This window comes from Scyliorhinus torazame, chromosome 21 (assembly GCF_047496885.1).
Source record: "Scyliorhinus torazame isolate Kashiwa2021f chromosome 21, sScyTor2.1, whole genome shotgun sequence".
Lineage (NCBI taxonomy): Eukaryota > Metazoa > Chordata > Chondrichthyes > Carcharhiniformes > Scyliorhinidae > Scyliorhinus > Scyliorhinus torazame.
This window is the reverse complement of record NC_092727.1, coordinates 107087612-107112155: the sequence shown is the minus strand read 5'-3', so window position 1 is coordinate 107112155 and position 24544 is coordinate 107087612. Positions and strand designations below refer to the sequence as shown.

Genomic DNA, 24544 nt, shown 5'->3' with positions numbered 1-24544 from the left:
CTATTACCAATTTCTAAAGATGCACCATAGAAAGCATCCTACCTGGCTGCATCACAGGCTGGTATGGCAAATGCTCGGCCCAAGACCATAAGAAACTGCGGAGAGGCGTGAACACAGCCAAGTCCATCACACAAACCTGCCTCCCATCCACTGACTCTATCTACACCTCCCACTGCCTTGGGAAAGCGAGTAGCATAATCAAAGACCCCTCCCACCCGGCTTACTCACTCTTCCAACTTCTTAAATCAGGCAGGAGATAAACAAAAGTCTGAGAACACGCACTAACAGATTCAGCTTCTTCCCCGCTGATATCAGACTCCTAAATGGCCCTCTTATGGACTGAACTGATCTCTCCATGCATCTTCTCTACCATGTAATACTACACTCCGTATACGTCACCCAATGTCTATGTCCATGTATTTACATATGTGTATCTATCATATGTCCTATGTTTTTCATGTATGGTACGATCTGATTGCAGTGTACACAGAACAATACTTTTCACGGTCTCTTGGTACACGTGACACTAAATCTAAATTTGAGTTCATCAAGAGATATAGATGACAACTGGATAGTGAACCACAGTCATCTACAAACTATACTTCTGCCCAGCAGAGCCTGAGAGACCACGCTCAGGACTCAAATCCCCAATCTCCTGCTGAGGAGCTGAGAACCCGTTTGGGTAGACTAGTGAAACCACCATAGAAGTTGTCTCTATTAAAAAATAATTGTAGCATAATGGGGAGAATCAGAGATTTGGGGTAGATATGACACAAGGAATTAATTCTAACTGTGATATGCTAAATTTCCCCTTCATGTCCAGCGATGTACAGATTTGGTGGGGTTACGGGGCGAGGGTGGGGTGGACGGGGGAGTGGACCTAGGTAGAGTGCTCTTGCAGAGGGTTGGTGTAGACACGATGTGCTGAATGGCCTCCTTCTGCACTGTAGGGATTCTATGATCTATGTGGAGACAGTACACATCATCACAGGAAGTGATGCAACATCTCATGATCTTGCCCTCTCTTGTTGGACCTCATGGCAAGATGAACTGACAAAAAATTGTTTTGTACTGGAGTTAGTGTTTTCCTCACCTCAGCAAACTCTGTAAATATTCTGCGTCAGCACGAGACCAAAAATGTTATAAGAGAAAGGCAAAGGCAGAAGTGCCAAAATCGACCCATCTCATGACTTACCATGCTCCCTTTCATTCCTCATCAGGACACTGCTTACTACGGGCAGCAAGGTAGCACAGTGGTTAGCACTGCTGCCTCACCGCGCCAGGGACCCAGGTTCAATTGCAGCCTTAGTGTCCAAACGTTAGGTGGGGTTACGGGGCCTAGATAGGGTGCTATTTCCAAGAGTCGGTGCAGACTGATTGGGCTGAATGGCCTCCTTCTGTAGGGATTCTATGATTCTATGATACTGTACCCCAGATAGCCTAAGACCTATGCTTTCCGCTCTGGCTTAATCATCCCACACAACATCCTATATTGTCACAGAACCAATTCCCGCTTTCCCCTCTCCCCCCCAGCTCCACATACCATGTTTTATCACCTACCATCACTGAAGTTCCAGCAAGTCCTGATAAAACAGTTTGACTTCCTATCAAAATATATGACAGAAAATCCACTCGTAACTGAAAATAATATAGTTTAGAAGCTGCTTAACTCGAGTGTCGAGGCAATGGGAAAAGGAGAACGACAGCCATTCACATTTGATTGCAAGTTTAATTGGAATTTACTCTGTTGATCCTCGTTGGCCAATACTGTGGATGGAAAAATGTATGTGGTGGTGGTGTTAACATGTTTATTAAGTTACAGAGTCCATTTCCATGTCAGCTGCTGCTGAGACGGTAGCATGGCTGCCTTTGAGTCAGAAGATTGTGGGTTTAAGTTCCACTCCCGAGATTATAACACAGAAATCTAGGCCAACAGTCCAGCGCAGTGCAGAGTGTGTGCTTCACTATCGCAGGCGGCATCTTTGGGTTGAGACATTGAACCGAGGCCTGATCTCCACCCTCCGGTGGATGCAGAAAATTCCAGGGCTCTGGCCAATACTTACCCCTTACCAACATCACTGCAAATAAACAGACTCTCTGCTCATGGTCACATTGGTGTTTGTCGGAGCTTGCTGCGTGTAAATTGACTACAACTCGGTATTACTTGATTGGTTGTAGAGCACTTCGGAACATCCAGAGGTCATGAAGAGCATTGGAAAAATGCAAGTCTTTGAGAAATCTGAAGCCCAATTTGTAAGAACATCTTCAGTAGTCAGCCCGGATATTAGCTGCACAGACGGCCATAGTATAACGAAGGATTAGAGATGTTTGGGAGCACAGCAAGTTTCTACTTGCGCTGATTGTAATGCGTCAGGGTTTTTGAACTGTTGCAGAATAAATAAATACTTTTGGTCTCCAATGCAATAAAAAGTGGTGATTTTTTTAATTTTTCCGAATTCCTGGAGTTCCAGACCATAAACTACAGGCTTGCACTTCAACTGCAGAATGTTGAATTCCTCTTGAACCCAGCAGTGGTAATCAAATGCATGGATGCACTTCAAAGGATGGTTAAGTTGGCGACGTCCTTGAAACCAAGTCAAAACCAAACCAGCAGGAACTTACTTTTTAGCTCTATTGACATTAGCTGAAGATATTCATGAGTTGAGAACAGGTTTTGGAAATTGCAATAGAGCAAAGGCCTCTCAGGAGAAAAATAAATTGCTGGGATGTGTGGAAAGCAGGTTCGCTTGACTTTTCTTGGGAAAGAGTTGGTGTAGTCTCGTTGGGTTGAATGGCATTCCTTCTTATGTTCGACACCCCATTCAATGAAATGATGACAAGCTATAGGCTCGCATCCCACAAGTGGATTGACCGAATAATTAATTGGTAATTTAAAGTTGGTCAAATATAAATCTTATTCCACAATTCATCAGACAATAGTGCAGCACAGGCAAGTCAATCAATCTATCTGTGCTCTACAGTGTTTTTTCTCCATGGATGTGATCTACCGGCCGCATTGCATCCAAACGGGGGCACGATGCGGTCCACAGATGCCGTAGAGGCCTCCCCTTGGCACTGCCATCTAGGCACCCTGGCAGTCGCACCCAGCTGCCGGCCTGGCATTGCCAGGGTCCCAATGTGGCACTGCCAGGCTGTCAGGGGCACTGCCATGGTGCCAGGCTGACAGTGCCAAGGTGGCACTGCGCTCATGCCAGGGATCAGGCTCGGGGTGCCCTGCTCATATGTGGTGGGGCGTGGGGGACCCCCCCCCCCCCGAGGACACCCCAACTGGTGAGTTGGGGCAGTGGGAGGGTCCAGGGGTTGCATTGAGGGGTCATGAGATTGGGCGCCATTTGAAAATGGAGTCCCAATCCCTTCCTGTACTGAGGATCTCCACTCGTCGGAGCTCCTCAGTGCAGGAAATGTGGCTAACGCAGCACGGCGGGCATTCCCCACCAGGGCAAGGAAAGAAGACAGAGTGCTGATAGCTAGTGGGGTCCCGCCCATCCCATCCAGAACGGCACTCTATTTTATTTTGGTTAGATCACTCCCTATGTAAATCAGCTGGTCTTACTCTCACCCTTACCCCTTAAATAGTTCTCTTTTTCAGGAGGGCAACAGAGAATTCCACAAACTAACCATTCCCTGTGTAAAGAGTTATTTTCGAAGCTCCTGTTTAATTCCATTCATGATTGTGGGCAGGAGTTTCCGTTTTGGGTCGCGACCCTGGACATTGGCGATTAAAGTATGTCTTGACCCCCTCACCGAGTTGGGACAAGTACATTAGTGGTTTTTCCTGGTCTGGCTGATTAATAGTCAGAGGGTGTGTTCGCCTTCTAATCAAAGGCAGCAGACGGGCTCTCAAAGCCGTCCAACATGGAAGGAGCCACAGCCTGTTGTGTTAGGAGAGAGGACGCCTCTACCTTGAAGTGCTCTCTCAACACTTATAAAAATAAATTTGAAAAATAAACAGCCACCACTGCTTTGTGGAGGGGGAACCTATTCTGGCCAGGTAGGCAGGTAGGAACCTGGAGTGCTGGATCCTCGGTCTACCCCAGGAGACCACCTCCTGACAGCTGCTATACTATCATCATGGTGCGACGTGTGGAGGAGGGGGGAGGGCCTGCGCTCAAGTGGTCTTAATTAGCCTTTTAATTGCCTTAATAAACCCAAAAGACCCTGCCTCATCTTAAATTTCTACCCTCTTGTCATCTCAACAACCGGTCAGGATTCATCTCTCATAAACTTCAGGACATTTCTTTCACCATCCCTTAAACATTTTTGCTCTAACAAATTAAGCTCTAGCTTTCACAGCTGCCATTTTGCATCTTGCGTCTAATAATAATGATAATCTTTATTGTCACAAGTAGGCTTACATTTACACTGCAATGAAGTTACTGTGGAAAGCCCCTAGTCACCACATTCCGGCGCCTGTTCGGGTACACAGAGGGAGAATGCAGAATGTCCAATTCACCTAGCACGCACGTCTTGCAGGATTTGAGAGAGGAAACCGGAGCACCCAGAGGAAACCCACGCAGACACAGGGAGAACGTGCAGACTCTGCACAGACAGTGACCCAAGCCGGGAATCGAACCTGGGACCCTAGAGCTTTGAATCAACAGTGCTAACCACTGTGCTACCGTATTTTGAACTCTGACACATAATGGAACCTATTGTTCTCGGTATAATCTAGCTAATGTTTCATACAAGTTCAAACTTTTCCTTTAATGTTTTAATGCTCAGTTCTGCCAGATATAAAACCAAATATTCTGTTTGCCTTTTTCCTGGCTTTACCTTTTTGTGCTGACACCTTTAACCTGTTAGTAAGTCGCCAATTAATGTAACAAATATGAGTTTTTCAAAATGATCATGGCAGTACTGTGAAATATGTTTTTCAATTCTTCACATTCTGATCTTTCTATAAAATACGAAAAATATTTTGAATTGATCCCCCCCCTGACCCATGTGTCGCACCTCACTACAAGGCTGCTGTCTTGTAGCTTCACCAGGGAGGATGGTAGCATGGTTCTCCCCACACCTCTCTCTTTTTGGAACAGTAAATAATCAAATGATAGGCAATCTGTCTCTTATTGTTTCACAGGAATTTCACACTGCTCCGAAGCCTTGACACAATACCTACAGCGCCACGTTGATCCCATTTCACAATGACATATTTGCTGCTGTGTACAGTCCCACTTCCCCTCCCAGCCCCACCACCCGAGTCAGCTGGCACCAGGAGGTTTCAGCAACTAAGGCAATGGCCGAAATTCTCCAGTCGTTATGATTTGGTTCATTTTTCCCGTCAACTGCGCAACCCGCCAGAGGGAATACCTTCAATGGGAAATCTCATTGACAGTCGGTGGGAAGATAGAGTTCCACCACCGGGAAACAACCAGCTGGCGGAGGGAGAATTCCATCCTATGTACTTGGAAGGGAGGAGGAAAGTGAAATAAAGACCACAGAGAAAAGTGACGCAGTGATACAGGTGCCACGATGAGAATATTGTCAAACTACCAAGAGAGGAATGGACAAAGGGAAGGGGACATAGAAAGCAAGACAATGAAAATGTCAGAATGACATGGGGGAAAGAAGTATAGACAATATGAGCTGAATTTTACGAGGTCCTGCTGGTGGGTTGTCAGGTAGCGGGGACAGGCTGACCATCCCACCTCCTTCCCACATTGCTCTGAACTATCCGCAATTTCACATGGGGTATTCAAGGCCTAAGGCCTGTCCACTCACCATAATTGAGGCCCTTAAGTGGCCAAATATTGCCTTGTGAACCTGCTCGTGCCGAGAGTGGGAAATGCTGGGGAGGGGGAGATATTGATTGGGCTGCCTTAAGGGTGCTTTTTCCACATTCTACATCTCCCACCAACCCCCACTGGGCCAGTAGAGTTGCTGGCCAGCAGCTCTCTGAGGCAGGACTTGCACCAGTGTGTGGGGCAGAAGTCCTGTATCCAACTAATTATCATCCCATTTAGTGTTATCCTGCTGTGCGGTGGCTGTGATCATTGAAGATGCTTTATCCATGGACTCTTCGGGTGACGGGGTTGGAAACACCACAGTCTGAAAAATCCTCCCATGTCACAGGAAAGGAGAATTTATTATTTTCTGTGAGCAATGCCATGGAAAATTAGTAGAGTATAATACTTGGTGGTGCATGCGTTGTAATGTCCCTTCCCTTGTGACAATAGCTTATTATCTGCCTCATCATTGTAAATGCTACAGGACCTCTGATGTCTTTCCAAAATTCTTCAACACAAGGGTGTTTGATTGCAATGAAAGTAAGAAAAAGCTTAAATTAGCACAATAAAGATTCATGAAGCGTTATAATACCGTACCATGATGTCAAGTGTTTTCTGGACAACAACATGCAATGTTTTTTTTTAAGTTTTCAAGATCCAGTAGATCCCTTCTTCAATCAATTTTGCACTCGATGCAATGTTGTGTACTAACATAAGCTTGTTATAGATGATAGTGTATAATGACAGTCAGATCTTCAAAGCCAATTGTTTGGTAAAGTAATGTTGATTCAGTCTGAATATGGAAGAGAGAATGTAGACTGAATCACATGTTGAAATTCAAATTAAGTAATTCATTAAAAAAATTTCTAAAGCGTTAAGGACTGATTTCCGTCCAGCTTCGGGCATTGAGCCTGAAAGCCTAAATTCACGGTGCAAGTTGCACTTCTCTGAACTGGCTGCAGACCTAGTGTAGGACTTGTCTCACACCTGAACTGGATTCATTCAGATACAGAGCTCGGCACTAACATCAAAAACAAAAATAACGATAGCCTAATTTGTGGACGCTTGTCAATTCCTGGAATAGTAGTCAGGGGTCCTGTTTTGGTGCAGCAACCTGGTGGCATAACTACTTGCTTCAATATAGCTTCTAGTCCATGACAATCATTTTTGTTTTGTGTAAAATAATCCTGTGAGTGATCAGAAAACTGTGAAAATAATCAGCGCCTCTAGTTGCTCATGTGGTGTTTTTTTGAGCAAACTACATTTACTAAGTGGCATGGATAGCTGTAGGTTTGGATGGCTCCGACAGCTGAGACTCCAGCTGCATCACTAAATAGCAAAAATCTAATGACAAGAGGGAGGAAGAGTTCTCCAGTGTCACAGATGATTGCCCTGTGGCATCCTTCGCTGATCGTGTGTCCATAATTTGACTGCAGCATTTATGTGTGTTGTGTTTGTATAGTTGCCTGTCTAATTGCCAATTTGTTCATCAGTCACAGAGTAAAGGGAATGGAATGTTATAACCCGAGTTGGTAGAGAAAATGTTTTGTTTTCAGTCCAGCAGTGTACGTTGCTGCTGTAATCCCTTCGATCCCAGAGACCACCATGGCACACGAGTCAACATAGATCACAACTGTGTCACCAAGGCCTACGCAAACGTTTACAATAGGCCGCTCCCGTGAAGATGGAGTGCAGTGAGGGCAGCTTTCCATGGGCAGCACAGTAGCACAGTGGTTAGCACTGTTGCTTCACAGTGCTAACCACTCGGGTTCGATTCCCGCTTGGGTCACTGTCTGTGCGGAGTCTGCACGTTCTCCCCGTGTCGCGTGAGTTTCCTCCGGGTGCTCCGGTTTCCTCCCACAAGTCCCGAAAGACGTGCAGGTTAGGTGAATTGGACATTCTGAATTCTCCCTCAGTGTACCCGAACAGGCGCCGGAGTGTGGCGACTAGGGGATTTTCACAGTAACTTCATTGCGGTGTTAATGTAAGCCTACTTGTGACAATAATAAAGATCATTATTATAAACAAAATTGGCCTGGCTGATGGAGAGGGTTCTTGGAATTACTCTCTGCAGTATTAGTAACAAACATGTTTGTGCTGATACGGAAGGAGTCTATTTTGTTAATTTTCCACTGTATAATTTCAATGCAGTTATTATGTTGAACAAATGCCATCAACATGAGAATGCCTTTAGGAATGCCACAGAATGAGGACAGTCTATTGGCAACAGACCTGGTGCCAAAGTTTTACACTCTACCTCTTGTTAACCTTGTGGGCAACTGGAGTGAATAGTCCCTCTCATGGCCTCTTATTCTATGCAGAAGTTTGACTACTGACTATCCAGCACCTGATGAACCTGCATGGTAGAAGCATGCACCGGGACCATGTGAGAAGACTGAGTTTCCTTTTTAATCATAAATTCAGCAAACCTTTTTTGTACTATAACAGATCATTTTGTTTCAAGTCCGCTCTCACTGTTGGTTAAGGGCTTTCAGTATCAAGTATTTATCGGGCTTTTTCCAATTGGCTTTTTGACAAGACGTGATTAACTGGCATCACCAATTGCATCACTGTAACCACGAGATGGTCCTACAGCAGGTAAAATTGTATCCCTATCATTTTCCCAAGGTCAGAATGTCCTGTTAATTACTTCTTTCTTTGTCATAAATGTATTCTGTTGACAAATGTTCTCAAGCCCATCCTGGACAGTCACTATGACCAAGACAGATGTCAACCAGCCAAGAATTTTAGAAAAGTTATCCATCTGCTGTTTGTATGAATGGAGAATTGTTCCTTTACAAACATCCATCCTCACCAAGTCACAGATAATTTGTAAACCTTTGTTTAATATTTATGAGTAAAAATTTCTCTCCAGTGAGGTCTCTCCCTGGACCACAACCCCCACCATCAAGTCACTGTTTCCCATTACTGGCCTCCTCTGGAGTACTTGCCCCAGGACCTCTAATCTCCTTGACCCTCAACCCCACTCAACCTGTGCTGTACCTCCTTCTCAAGATCTATAAACTTAGCTGCCCTGGTAGACCCATCGATTCAGTCTGTCCTTGCTCCATGAGCATACTTCCTCCTTTATTGAGTCAATGGGCTAGACCTTTGGTCTGGGATCGGGACCCTGATAATTTCTGGGCTCAGACCCTTCACTGCATTATTATTACACCGCAGAAGCAATTTTCAGGCAAAGGGACAATTAATAGCAAAGGGTTTGCCATCCAATTGAGGACAGAGGACAGGCTCCGGAGACCTGGTGTGTCAACAGGATGCTCTCTTGAATGGCGAGGGTGACAAATTGCATTTATAGATGAGGCAGGATGTCGAGAGTGGGTGCCTCAAGCAGGAGGCAGCTTGTCAGCACCTTAAACAGTTATAATAAAGATGTCCTGCGGTGATATTGCTTTAAGAGAGAATATGCTAATGAAGCAAATGTGTGCAGTTTTGGAACTGAGTGCATACCTGGGAGTTTGGTGAGTGAGGGAGTTCAGTGCGGAGCTGTTCCTTTACTTTTGTTTTTTCTACCGTTTTCACCCTTAAGGATTTGCATCTAACTCAAGGAAAAGAAGCCAGCTGTTTGGTGAGTATTTGGTAAATAGTTACGGTCTATTCCAGTCCTAAGGTTTAAAATTGTATGCAAACTGATGGTAAGGTTAACAAAATATTTTTTAAAAGGCAAATAAATAATTGAATCGTGTAATTAAGTAAAATGTATTATGGATACAGAACAATAATGTATTATTGGTGTCAAGGCTGCAGCACATGGGAGCTCCTGGATGTCTGTGCGATTTCCCAGGACAAATGTCCGCAGAAAGTGTATGTGGCTCGAGGCACTTCAGCTCAGAATCTTTTTCGAGGAAGCCTCTGACACTTGCAACAGCTGCTGAATTGTCTGAGGCAACAGAGGTTAGGGAAATGTAAGTGAAAATGTACAGATGTTTCACTCTACTGCCGGGACTACTCTTTCAGCTTTCAGGCAGGTGTGACTGATGGAGGGGAGGGCGGTTCTCTGAGGGGGGGGGGGGGGGGGTCTCTGATTGGAGGGGGTCTCTGATGGGGTGTCTCTGATAGGGGATTCTCTGATGGGGGGTTACCATTGGGGGGCGGTCTGGTCATCCTCATGCATGCTTGCTGTTTGGGGGTCATCCGTTATTCCCATGGTATTTGGGGGGGGGAGAGAGGATGCCTTACTTGTCAGCGGATTGCCCAGCTGGCTTCATGCCAAGTAGCAACTCCGAAAACATGGCTGCATCCAAAGGCATCTGTGAAAACCATCTCCTGTAGCTGGTCTCGTCACCGAATTTACATTACCGTGGCCAATGGTGGTAACATTATTTACCAGCATTCAGTCCGAACAATATGAACACAATTCACCCATGCAGCCCTCCTCTCCTTGATATGACAAGATTACTGATGTGTTAGGCAGGTTGGTTCGATGTGGACTGCACTCGATGCAGGGAAGTTAGAAACAGACGTCTAACACAGGAGCAGATCCAACACTGTTCTATTCAACTAGATGAACTGCTATACATATTCAGCTGTGGGTCGACACTATACTGATCTGACTAGTGACCTTGTAGTAGCCTGACCAGACCTACTAGCTACCGCATGGTGTTTGTGCTTGCTAGCTCGTGGACTCTGACTGTCTCAGTAGCTGGTCCCGAGAGAGCGGGAAACCTAGTGCCCTTTGGCTTTATAGTGGTAGTGTCCTGTCTGGTGATTGGCTGTGCTGTGTTGTATGCTTACTAGTCATCCTATGTGTCAATCACTTCCTGTCTGCATCTCATTATATACATGAGTGGATATTATGACAATTACCACATACACCTTATTGAGAAAAACAAATCGGAGGGACAATTAATCAGAAACTCAGACCAGACAAACATGCGAAAAGAAACATGAAACCGATTTAATTTTAAGCAGAACTAATTACTCAATGAAGTTAATTGCACCATATGAGGATTGAAATGCATGAAGGACAAAGTTGGGTGGGAATCAAAACCAGCTCAGTGTGAATCGCAAATAACAGCCTTCTTCAAAATACTAAAGAATCACATTCACGTCAACATTTTCCTGTCTTTCATCATTCGAACTTTGACATTTTCCTTCCATTTCTTTCAGCTTCCCATATAAGGTGAGATGGTTTAACATCACCATTGGATTAAATCTGAAATGATCAGCTGCAATCAGATCGTTCAGTCTCAAGTTCACCATACACACTTTGGGCAGGATTTTTGGCACCCCCCCCCCTTCCCTCCCCCTCTCCCCCACTACCTCCCCTTGGCTACTTTTTCGGCAGCAGAGGCGACCTGCCATTGGGATCTTCCAGTTCTGCCAATGGCCTTTCCCATTGCTTGCACTATACTCCACAAGGGAAGCAACAATGGCGGGGGTGGGGGAGGAAAATGTCAGCCTTTAATTGACATTTCATCATTCCTGCCATACATGCTCCTATTGCAAAACATTCACTATCTCTTTGTCACCTCTGGGTTAGGATGGAGAAGTTGAACCAGCAAGCACCCTCATTAACTCAAGTTAGCATTCAACCGAAGCTTTAGCTCTACACCGCTGAGAATTTTTGAGACAATGCTAGCCTAATAGACTTCTATACCGGGGGCGGGATTCACCGGTCGCCGACGCCGAAATCGCGTTCGCCAATCGGCCGGAGAATCAACGTTCACGCTCAAATCATGGGCCATGCTGCTTTCGCGATTCTCCGCCCCCTCCAAAGCGGCGTATGCACGCCGTACCGACAGCCTCAGGGCGTTGCCAGAGGCCCTCCCCCGATGTTCCGCCCCCGACCGGCCGAGTTCCCGACAGCGTGGGTCTCTCATGCTATTATTTGTCGGGAACTCAGCGTGGCGGCTGCGGACTCCGTCCGTCGCTACCACAGTCAGGGGAGAGCCAATCCGCGGGCGAGGGGGACTTTGGCAGGGGCTGGGGCACGGTAGGACAGTGGTTAGCACAGTTACGTCACAACACCAGCGTCCCAGGTTTGATTCCCGGCTTGGGTCACTGTCTGTGCGGAGTCTGCACGTTCTCCCCGTGTCTGCATGGGTTTCCTCTGGGTGCTCCGGTTTCCTCCCATAGTCCAAAGATATGCATTAGGTGGATTGGCTATCCTAAATTGCCCTTCGTGTCCAAAAAAGGTTAGGTGGGCTTACGGGGATAGGATGGAGGTGTGGGGTTAGGGTGGAGGTATGGGCTTAGGTAGGGTGCTCTTTCCAAGGGCTGGTGCAGACTCGATGGTCCGAATGGCCTCCTTCTACGATTTTATGTTGGGGTGTTGTCCAGGGATCGCGAGCCGTGCTCATGCGCGGCCACGGACCAGTCAATTCTCCGGCTGTATCAGCAGCGAGAGCCGGGTGTTCTACGAGCCTGCCTGCTAGCCCCCCACCAAACGGAGGATCGGTGGCCGCTTTGCGATGAACCTTCGGGCGTAAAACACCACCATTCCCACGCCAGCGTCAGGACATAGCCTGGAAACCGGAGAATCCAGCCCCTTGAATTTCAGCTGTGTTTTGATTCGGCTTGTCCTATGGAGATATACTTTCATGTAAGCACTGCATCTCAGCCAGCGAAATATAAACCACTGAATAATCTGAGACCAAATTGAAGTAGATAATGTTTTTGCCTTGGGTTTAAGATCCTGTTTCCTTACAGCTTTCACCACCCTGTCCCCGTCACAACCGCACTATCTTGGGGAAAAAACTGCAGTTTCAAATTTCCAAACAAAATGGTCACATTTATATCATCACCTCATGACATCCCAAAGTGCTTCATAGTCAATTAAATACTTTTGAAGCCGCTGCTGTAATGTAGGAAATGCAGTAGCCGCTTTGCCAACAGTGGGGTTCCACAAGAGCAGTGAGATAATGACGAGATAGTCTGTTTCTGTGATGTTGTTCAGCGGACAAGTATTGGCCAGAAAACCAAGGATAATCCTCTGCTCTACAAAACAGTACATAGGGAGCTTTTATTTCCACTCGAGAGGGCAGACTAGGCCTCAGCTTAAAGTCTCATCCGAAGTCGGCGCAACCATCATGATGCGGAGATGACGGCACTGAGGTGAAATCACTGAACTAATCCAGAGGTTCAGGTTAATCCCCTGGGGGCACAGGTCCGAATCCCACCAAGGCAGCTGGTGGAATTTAAATTCAATTATTATAATGTCTGTAGGGCAGCACAGTGGCACAGTGGGTTAGCCCTGCTGCCTCACGGCGCCAAAGTCCCAGGTTCGATCCCGGCTCTGGGTCACTGTCCGTGTGGAGTTTGCACATTCTCCCCGTGTTTGCGTGGGTTTCGCCCCCACGACCCAAAGATGTGCAGGGTAGGTGGTTTGCCCACGCTAAATTGCCCCTTAATTGGAAAAAATGAATTGGCTACTCTAAATATATATTTTTTAAATGTTTGAAATTGTAACCATGAAATTATTGTCACGAAAACCTTTAGTGAAGGAAATCTACCATTCTTCGTTGGTCTGGACTACATATGAATTGAAGCTCACAGCAAGGGAGCAGTTACCAATGGAAAACAAATGGTAGCCTTGCCCACAACCCATAACAAATATAATGCAGCATTTCCTCAGCACTGTACTGCAGTGTTAGCCCGATTTTTAAGGTCCATTTGTTCAGCAGTACTCAGATTTGTTCTAATCCTGTAACTTTCTTCCCCATTCCAAGAAAACTCACTAGAAGGTTTGATATTCATACACCAGCTTTGGTCAGTTGATAACACCATCGTCTGTGTGCGAGTATGTCGCCGGTTCAGCCCCCATGCTGGAAGCGGAGACTTCTGTGCTCTGTGACTGCAGTCACCTAGATAGCCAATTAACTAAAGGTTCAATTTGGAAGTTCTGATGCTCAAGTTGTGGAGTTCTTTGTGTTGCTAATTTTAGGATAGTTGGCGTAGTGTTCACAATGGCCACAAATAGCTTTAAATTGCACAAAGCTATACATTTCTTGACACTACTAATTTGGATTCAACACTTACTCCTAGATAATACAGTTGAAAATAAACATATACTCTACACTCATCTACTACAAATCTTTACACTATTACATTATGATCTGCTCTCACTCACACTATCTTTCTTTCAGCCTGCTGTCTAGCTTTCTCCTCAACCTCTCACCCATAAGGCTTAGTTTCAATGTCTTATATACATGTACATCTAGCTCCCTCTAGTGGTTGATTTAGACATTTTATTAACCCTTGCAGCTCTTACACATATGATAATGTCACACAAGTAGCCACTAAAGATCCCATTGTATTACTCAAAAATATTGTTCTTTCTGGTCTGGTCAATATTCGGCCCGGACAAATACCATTAATTGGTTATACATCCCGAAGCAGTTTCTGGAAGTTTGCTGATTGTAATAATTCCAGGAGGAGCGGAGTGAAAGGCCAAACTGGTCCGTTTTAAGCTGAAAATGAAGCCGCTAGTGCAGTTCACAAAACAAACGTCCCAGCCCAGGACTATTAGGAAATGCCAGTCAGGGTCTGGGAGCTATATTTAAAGGTCCCGCTAAAAAGCCCCAGCTGGACGGCCCTCCGCCGGCTCACCGCGAGAACCCGTACTCCGCAAAGCCCACGGGAAGATCAATCAGCGGTTGATTTATTTCAGGATGTGGCGATGTCTTCATGGACACAGCTGTCGACTATCGGCAAGTTCCACCAAAGGTGGATTGAGTCTTTCAACTGGAAGCTTTACTGTTCTTGAGGATGATGCCCCCACAATGGTGTTAGCTATAGCATTCCAGAATATTGATGAAGTGAAATGGAAGAACTGTGATAACATCCCAATGGGGCAGATGCGCAACTTGGAAAGAATTGGAGAGAATGGGACTTCCAACACCATTTATTTATTTATAACTTCATCCAAATGCCCATTTTGTTTCTGTTGACTCATTCAAGTGTGATTTTGAAGCTGAAATTGCTGTGTGTTGATTTATTGCACTCGCAAACATGCTTATTCCAAATTCCATTATGCACTTTTTAAAACCGAGTCATTCGCTGGATTGGTTACATTTTTTAAAGCGAGTAGACAACTTCATTAGAATAGCGTGTGAATTTAATACAAAAACATAAACTACTCAAAATTCCCCTTGCGTGTCATATTTTCTTCTTTCCTATTAAAGTTCCATTTTAAGGATCTGTACACATTATCATCTAGACAACTGGCTCCAATGGTTAAGTTCCTGAAGCAATATCAGACAAACACTGCAATAAGACTGAATTGCGTGACAAGGAGATGCACTAATAGAAACACTTCCAGTTCGTCTCAACGGATTAAATATAAGCTGATTAATCACTCAAGGTGTTAAGGGGTGTGGGGAGAACGTGAGATGGAAGATCAGCCATGATCATTCAGAATGGTGGAGCTGGTTCAAAAAGCTGAATAATGACTTGTGTTCTGAATTTTCTATATTTCTACCCCTTCACAGAAATGCAGCTCTGGCAACATAAGGAATCTAATATGATGCAGCTTGCTTATCATTCAGGAGAAATATCATATCCGCAGAGTAGCATGAAGGTGGACTTGCTGCAATAAGGAGTGGTTGAGGTGAAACTTCTCTTTAAATCCAGTCACAGGATGTGGCTCTCACTGCAAAGGACAGCAGTTATAAATCATGTGTAACTACAGTTGGGAGTGAACTGCCTTCTTGAACTTCATGTAAAGGAAGGTGCTCCAATAGGTCTGGAGTTCCATGATTTAGAGCCAGTGACAATGGAGGAGTGACAACATATAGTCGAAATCAGGCTGCTTTGGACTGGAATAGCATAGATGCATTGAAGGGGAAGTTAGATAAGCACAGGAGGAAATAAGGAACAGAAAGACATGCTGAGAGGTTTAGATGAAGCAGAGTGGGGAGTATGGGGCAGAATAGAACAGAATGGTCTGTTTTTGTGCTGTAGACCAGGGTTTTACAAACTGCGGGGACACGCCGCACGGGTGGGTCATGGACGGGTGTCTTGAGGGTCGCGGAGCAATCAGTCGTGGTGTTCCCAATCACGGAAGAAGCACCCAAGGGCTGTGACCGGCTTTTAAATTGGGAATGCTGGCTGCAACCGGATTCAAATGGAATGATGCAGTCTTCCGGAGCAGGACACGTGCCCGGTACGTACACTGACGTCACGCACACTGTATGTCCATGCTTTTGCCGTGAAATCACAGAGGAAAGATTCCTCCATCATCTAGCTGCGAGCAAGCAAGGCAACAGGACTGTGAAGAGCTGAAGATGGATTGTTTTGTTGTCAGGAAGAGGGGGCCAGAGCCACAAACAGGCCAGGATCTCATAACTAAGCAGGCTCACGTGTCGCATTAAAGGTAAGCGAAAATGGTGTGGCGCGAAGGTAGGCCAGCGTGGGACGTGACGTCCGGCCGCGTGGTCACGAAGGTCGGCCGGTGTGGATCACGAAAGTCGGCCGACATGGGTCGCAAAGGTTTTTTGAAAAAAATATTTTTATTCTCCTCCTTTTTCACATTTTCTCCCAAATTTACACCCAACAATAAACAATAATCGGTAACAAATATGTCAATCCACATATCAAAAACAACGATCCCATCATCCCACCAAACCCCAAACATTAGCCCGCATGTTCACATAAACAAAAAAAAAGGAATCAGGAATCACCCATAGTCGGGGCAGCACGGTGGCGCAGTAAGTAGCACTGCAGTCTCACGGCGCTGAGGTCCCAGGTTCGATCCCGGCTCTGGGTCACTGACCGTGTGGAGTTTGCACATTCTCCCCGTGCTTGCACGGGTTTCGCCCCCACAACCCAAAAAAAAAAAAATGATGTGCAGGGTAGGTGGATTGGCCATGCTAAATTGCCACTTAATTGAAAAAATTAATTGGGTACTCTAAATTTTAAAAAAAAGAATCACCCATAGTCACCATTAATACACACAGTTCCCCACCCCCAACCCTTGGAGTCCTGGGCTGAATTCTCCACTGTCGGGATTCTCCGTTTTGCCGGCAGCCCGGGGGTTCCCGGCGGTGAGGGGTTACCCCACAATGGGAAATCCCATTGACCAGCCGGAGAAACAGAGAACCTGACGGTGGGCCGCACCAGAAATCTAATACAGCGGGCAGAGATGCCCACCTATGGTGTTTAGAGCACACAAAAAGCCCCATCACATCTGCGCCGGTCAAAAACGAACATCTAACCCCATTCGAACCCCATTTTCCAGCACTTGGCCCATAGCCTTGGCACCACAAGTGCACATCTAAGTACTTCTTAAATGTTATAAGGGTCTCTGCCTGCACCACCCTTTCAGACAGTCAGTCTGAGATTCCCACCGCACTCTGGGTGAAAAAGGTTTTCCTCACAACCTCTCTAAGCCTCTTGCCCCTTACCTTAAACCTATGCCCCTTGGTCATTGATCCCTCCAACAAGGGGAAAAGTTTCTTCCTGTCTACTCTATCTATGCCCTTCATCATTTTATACATGTCAATCATGTCCCCTCTCAATCTCCTCTGCTTGAAGGAAAACAATCCCAGTCTATCCAATCTCTCTTCATAGTTTAAACTCTCCAGCCCAGGCAACATCCTAATAAATCTCCTCTGCACCCTTTCAAGTGCTATCACATCCCTCCTATAATGTGGATTCCAGAACTGCACACAATACTCTCGCTGTGCTCGAACCAATGTTTTATACAGTTCCAGCATAACTTACCTCCTCTTAAACTACATGCCTCAGCTAAGAAACTGTGCTCACCCCAGTCCAACGCCGGCATCTCCACATCATCAGCTAAGAAAGGCCAGTATACCATATGCCTTCTTAACCACTGTATCTACCTGCCTGCTACCTGAAGAGACTAGTGTACATGCACACCAAGGTCCCTCTGATCCTCAGGGTCCTACCATTGATCATGTATTCCTTGCCTTGTTTGTCCTGCCCCAAGTATATCACCTCATTCTTATCCGGAATGAATTCAATTTGCCACTGATCAGCCCATCTGACATATGCATCCTCCTGTAATCTAAGGCTACCTTCCACACTATTTATCACCCCAGCAATTTTCATCTCATCCGCGAACTTACTGATCAACCCTCCTACTTTCATGTCGAAATCATTATATAAACCACAAACAGCATGGATCCCAATATTGATCCTTGCAAGACCCCACTGGAACAAGCTTCCAGTCAGAAAAACACTCCTCGACCATCACCCTTTGCTTCCTGCCACTCAGCCAATTCTGGATCCAATTTGCCAAATTTCCTTGAATCCCATGGGCTCTTACCTTTCCTATCAGTCTCCTGTGTTGCACCTTATGAAAAGCTTTCTGAAGCCCAAGTAGACTACGTTAAATGCAGTTTCCTCATCTACACACCTGCCCACCTCTTCAATCAAGCTGGTCAGACATGATGTTCCCTTAACAAAACCATGCTGACTGTTCTTGATTAATCCCTGCTTCTCCAAATGCAGACTAATTGTCTCTCAGAATTGCTTCCAATAGTTTCCCACGATTGAGGTTGGACTGACTGGCCTATAGTTTCCCTGGTATATCCCTTCCTCCATTCTTGAAAAATGATACTAACCATCCTTAGAACCAAGCCTGTTAAAGCTTCCTCCTCAAGGCTAGTGACTGGACCAACAAAAAATGAATAAGGGAGATACCAAAGAAAATTTATTCCAAATGGACAATAAATCAAATTTAGGGGCAGGATTTTCCAGCCCCTTCGAACAACAGGATCTTTCAGCCCCACTGAAGACAATGGACATTTTGCTGGCTTTCCACATGCATTGCAGCTGGGCCCGCTGTATCAGGACCGGAAAATCATGGTCTTGTGGTCGTAGAGGTAATATGGTACCTGGTATGCTGGAGCACCATTGGTGGAAACTGTATGCTTTCTATTGGTTAAGATGTATGGTAGCTCCGCCCTGCTAGGCAGGGTATAAGAGCCCGTGCCGCCCCAGCAGCCTTCGTTCTGTACCTGAGCTGCTGGGGGAAACATCTAGCTTATTAAAGCCTTCTGTTGGGCTACAACCTCGCTTTAGTGGTCATTGATCATGCATCAATTTAATAAGCTAGTTTTTTTTTTAAAAAAAGGATGGAGCTCCGAATCAAGCCGGAGTGTCTGCAACTCAGCCCCCACGTGGCGAACTCAGCGGCAATCTTCAAGCACTGGCTGTCATGCTTTAAAGGGTATCTCGGGACGGCCGAAAACACACCCAAGGGAGAACAGAAAATGCAAGTCCTGCACTCAAGGACTTGAGCCCGGCGGTTTACACCCTCATTGAGGAAGCGGAAGACTTTGATGCAGCAATAGAGCTGCTAAAAGGACATTATATTCGCCCAGTAAACCAGGTCTACGCCCGGCACCTGCTAGCAACGAGGCGACAAACCCCGTGGGAATCGCTGGAAGAATTCTACCGTGCACTCCTGGTGTTGGGGAGAAACTGCGGCTGCCCGCAAGTTTCGGCGAGCGAACACACTGAACTTTTGGTCCGGGACGCTTTCGTGGCAGGTATGCTATCCACACAAATCCACCAGCGACTGCTAGAAAAAGACACTCTAGGTCTCAAGGAGGCACGGGCCCTTGCAGGCTCCCTGGATGTGGCCCCCAGAAACACTGGCACTTGTTTGTGTTTGTGTGTGTGTGTGTGTGTGTGGGGATTGTGATGTGTACTTGTGGCTGCAGCTCGTCAGCCTCCCAAGTGTCAATCACAGACTGGGCGAATCCTGCACCGTTTTTCATTGGAATCAATTGTGCTCCACACGGCACAGGTGCTAACCCCTCTACAGTCGCTGAACCGGTCCAGGTTTCGGCCCCAGTTTTACTGCCCTCGCCAACGATGTCCATATCCCATTAAATAATATTAAAAAGTCAGCTTTCAGGAATGAATAGCGAAGAGGTTAACACAAACAGTATATTTGTAAATAAGTTCTTTAATTTTATACTATTAATTACCCTCTTAGATAATTCTAGAAGGATCAAACGTTGCTGCTAACAAAAACATGGGGTGGGACTCTCCGTTTCTGAGACTAAGGGTTGGATTCTCCGATTTTGAGGCTATATCCGGAGGAACTGTCTAGTTTTACAATGAAATTGTCAGCGACGCCCCCGCACCGATGCTCCACCTGTTGTGGGGGGGGGCTAGCAGTCACGCCACGTAAAGCCCCCACTTTGCCTGCAGACACGGATGAAGAATTGCCACCGCCCACCAGTCCCCCCAGCCCACGTTGAAGCCCCCCCTGGCCAGCGGAACGGCTCCCCCCCCCCCCCCCCCCGACTGTGGCGATGCCACAGTCCGCAGCCCCCACTCGAGGTCCCCGAAAACTGAGAGCCCATGCGACCAACACCGTCAGGAAGTCGCCCAATCGAGGGTGGAGCATCGGGGGAGGGCCTCAGGTGACATCCTGAGGCCATCGCAATGGCTTGCGGCATACTCAGTAATTATGCCGTTTTTGAGGGGGCGGAGCATCTGAAAAACAGTACCGCCCCCGATTTCGGCGTAAAAACGGATTCTCCGGCCAATCGGCGAACACGATTTTGGCGTTGGCAATCGGAGAATCCCGCCCTAAGCGTTGACACTGGCGCAGAATTTGTGGACTTTCACAGCAGCAAAAGATGGCACTGGTTGAGCTGGAGCGCACCCATCCCGCTGATGGGTCGGCTGGGGCCAAGGGTACCTAGGGGAGTGCCCTGGGGGGGAACCCATATGGCCCGTGGTCTGATGTTGACAGTGAGCTGTCAGCGGTGTGTGCAGCTACATGGCTGCCTTGCATGTCCTGGCAATGGTGTTCCCTGCCTGCCCACCCTGACCCCATAGACCACCTCCTGGCCACCCCTCACTACTCTCCCCAACCCTGGCAGAAGCCCCCGGCCAGCGGCACGACAGTCACCAAACTATGGCGATGCTGGACACTTTCCGGATGGCCCTCAGCAGCCACGGCGCCTGTTCCATGATTTTTTAAAAGCTCAAGTGAACCTCGCCGTCGGGAATTCATCCCGGTGCAGGCGCAGAATCACGGATGCCCCGGAGAATACTGGGTTAGGCCCGCTAATGATATGCCAAGGGTGTTTACTGTACTTCCAGAGTGGAACGCATTGACGCCACTGTCGAGGCACCGGAGAATTGCGATTTGACGTGAACCCGGTGCCCCTCACGATTTTGGCGCCAAAACCAATTCTCCGCCCAATCCCGTTTCCAATTCCGCCGCCAGTCGACGGAGAATCCCGTCCCTGATGTCTCACTGGCTCTACCGAAAGAATAGTCTTCTCTTTGACTTTGAACTGCGGTGACTGGTACAGAGGTAATCTTAAGCTTCAATTCATTATCGTCCACTGATACCATTTAGATTTCTGGCCCTGAGCAGACCTGGTGTTGATTCCCTCGCGAAAAGATTAAAACAAGATTTTGTCAACCTTTTACAGCTTATTACCATCAATTCAATCAATACAGATTTTAAACAGACATTCAGCAGTCATAACCCATGGTCAGAACTCTGCAGGTGAAATTTCTAGTATTAGAAGGGACTGGAGACGGCCTCACACTGGATACAAATGTCAAAGTATGTCAGCTGATTTGCAATTACAGAGCAAATTTCTCGGCCTCACGCCGCCGGGAGCGGAGTTCCCGGTGACGCGGGAAATCCAGTGGTAGTGAAGAGAAAGGATCGACACCGGGCACCGATCCGTTTCTGATGCTTCATAACCCCGCTGGAGTCGGAATCGAGGTTTGTGCCCCGCGCCAGCGGTAAGATGTAAATGGATTATTGAGACCTATTTACATCCACTTAGCGAGCTGAGAATCACGTGGGTGAGAATCACTCCAGGTCTTGACAAGCATGGCCCCGACTCGGCTTAAACCGGAGTGGGCCAAGGAGGTCATTCTTTAAGGGAGTTTCCCCCAAAGGCTTTCCAAGGGCCACCCACCACCCACAATAAAGACCTGCCCGCCCACCCCACCAGACCCTCCCCACTGCCCCCTCCCCTAGAAACCCCCAAAATAAAGAACCCCCCTAAATAAAAGAAAACTTCAAGAAACCGCCTAAATAAAGAGACCCCCCAAAGAGGCCCACTAAATAAAGGGACTGTTAGAGGTGAAAATATTCACACGTAGGCCTGTTTGAGTAAGTAAAGAAGCAGTTTATTATTTCAGATCTGGGAGAAAGATTTGGAGACTACGCAGTCTCGCAATCTTCTTTCTCACTTGAGCTAAGGTTCGCATTGGGTTAATACACAGATTCAAGGGGCGGAATTAGTTGTATTCTTATTTACACACAATCAATCAACTATATTCGCGTCAAAATCTATTACCTGCAGTCAATCAATGTTCTTAGCATCCCAGTTATCACATAAAAGTGGGTGTTGTCTTGCCCGCCCCTAACTTCATACAGAAGTAATTCAAAACTAACACAAGGATATGTCCTGTCTACAGCGGCTTATACATTGCATTCCTTGTTCTGTGAAGCTGTTGAGATACTCCCTTGGTTCTCATGAGGTAGTTTACACAGTTTGTAACTTATTGTTCAGGAAAGTGGCTAGTTCAGCCATTTTGTGTCTTTAGTATTGCTTTAATAGCTAACAGCCATTTTGTGTCCTTTCTGATATCAACAAGCATTGTGTATACACTATCTCTTTCTACAAATTGCCTCTTCTAAACAGGCATCTAAGCAAATGAGGACCTTTTGTCTCAGCAGAACTATTCAAATGTAATATAGGAGCAAAAATGTAGCTACAGAGCCACCTATAATTTATATCATAGTCCAGTATCAGAAAATGTCCTCCAACAGGGACTGCCGCGAGACCCCCAAATTAAAGAGACACCCCACAGAGACCCCCAAAAATAAAGAGATCTCCCCCCACAGACCGCTCAGAAAAGAGATCCCTGTCAGGGAGCCCCGCAGAAAAGGAGACTCCTGTCAGTAAGCTAAAGAATAGTCCCGTCAGAGGCAATGAAAACATTTACTGCTTTAACATTCACTGGGCAATACACCTGTTGGCTCAGGCAGAGGAAGCAGCACCTGTCAATTCCTGGAAGGAGGAAATCAGCCAGCTGTGTTTAAATCCCCTCAGATCTTTAATCTGCAAGCCATTCATTTCTCTTTGATGCTGATTTTATAAGGCTGAGATTGACAACTTCCAAACCCCCCAGCTGTCAGCATTGCTCCATTCATCTTCCTTCATGGTTCAGTAACTCTGAAGTGCTCTAACCGCTATGTTTATAAACATCAAGCTTTGATTGGCATGTCCTGGACCACTTCAAACAGGGGCTCCCTGACAGGGGTCTCTTTTCTGGGAGGGGGGATCTGTGGGAGCGGAGGGGGGTCGCTTTATTTAGGGGATCTCTGCAGGGTCGCTTTATTGGGGGGTCTCTGTGGGGGGTGGGGGCAGGTTGGGTCACCCTGTACTGGGGGGGAAGGGAGGGACCAATAAAATCTGAGGGAGGGGGTTGAATTGCGAGGCGGGCACGGGGAGGCTGCTGAATTGAGTTCTGGGGGTGGGGGGGGGGGGGGGGGGGGGGGGGTGTTGGCCAGCCACTAGAACTCACTCAAAATGGCAGTCCAACAGCGGGATTCCCCAGCGACTTCCTCACACTCGTTGCGTGCATAAACTTGCATGGCTAAGGATTGGTAATCACTTCTTCGCTGGGATGCAAATCAGGTGCAATTCAGCTCCGGCAGGAGAACAGCCCCCAAACAGAGGGATTTCACCCATAGTTCTTGTATTGACCCAGTGACTTGGAAAGTGCACTGCAGCAATATAAGATCTGAGGTACACTTTCATGATAAGACAATATATTATTTTAACATTTTGAAGGGAATGATTAACAAATTAGTTTCAAATCAGCAGCATTTGTGAAAAAGGGCATGGGGTAATTTTTTTTCTATTCCTGCATGGAAAAGGGGAAGCTGTGCCAGCATTTATTGTCCATATCTAATTGCCCTTGCGGGCACTTTGAGGGCACATTACTGTGGGTCAGGAGTCACATGTAGGCCAGACCAGGTGAAGATGGCAGATTTCCTTCCCTAAATTCTAAAGGACATTAGTGGCCCAGATGGGTTTTACGCCAATTGGCAATGGTTTCATGGTCATCATTAGATTTAATTCCAGATATTTTGTTGAGTTTAAATTCCATCTCCTGTCATGGTGAGATTCGCACCCGGGTCCCAGATCAACGTCCTGGATCTCTGGATTACTAGTCCAGCAACAATGGCCAGGATTGTCCCCTACCCGTGGGGGCGGGCGGTCCCGGCAGGACGGAGTGGCAGGAACCACTCCAGCGTCAGGCCGTCCCAAAGGTGCGGATTTCTCCGCACCTTTAGGGGCCAAGCCCTCACCTTGAGTGGTTGGCGCACCGCCGGCCGGCGGGAAAGGCCTTTGGCGCCACGCCAGCCGGGGCCGAGGGGACTGCGCCGGCCGGCAGAAGCCCGCGCATGCGCGGGTGCGTCAGCGGCTGCTGACGTCATCCCCTCACATGCGCAGGGGGTGGTGTCACCTCCGCATCGGCCATCGCGGAGGCTATGGCTGAGGCTGAAGGAAAAGAGTGCCCCCACGGCACAGGCCTGCCCGCGGATCGGTGGGCCCCAATCGTGGGCCAGGCCACCGTGAGGGCACCCCCCGGGGCCAGATCGCCCCGCGCCCACCCCCAGGACCCCGGAGCCCGCGCCGCCAGTCCCGCCGTTAAGGTAGGTGGTTTGATTTACGCCGGCGGGACTGGCATGACAGCAGTGGAACTTCGGCCCATCGCGGGCTGGAGAACCGGCGGGGGGGGGGGGGGGGCCCGCTGACTGGCGCGGTGCGATTCCCGCCCCCGCCAAATTTTCGGTCCTGGAGAAT

General features: G+C 47.3%; 1 protein-coding gene across 3 annotated transcripts in view; it reads right to left on the bottom strand.

Annotated features, from left to right (window-relative positions):
• The window catches only part of LOC140398473 (MAGUK p55 subfamily member 2-like), an 841369-nt gene that overhangs the window by 583545 nt on the left and 233280 nt on the right, over nt 1-24544 (bottom strand). The window lies entirely within an intron of this gene.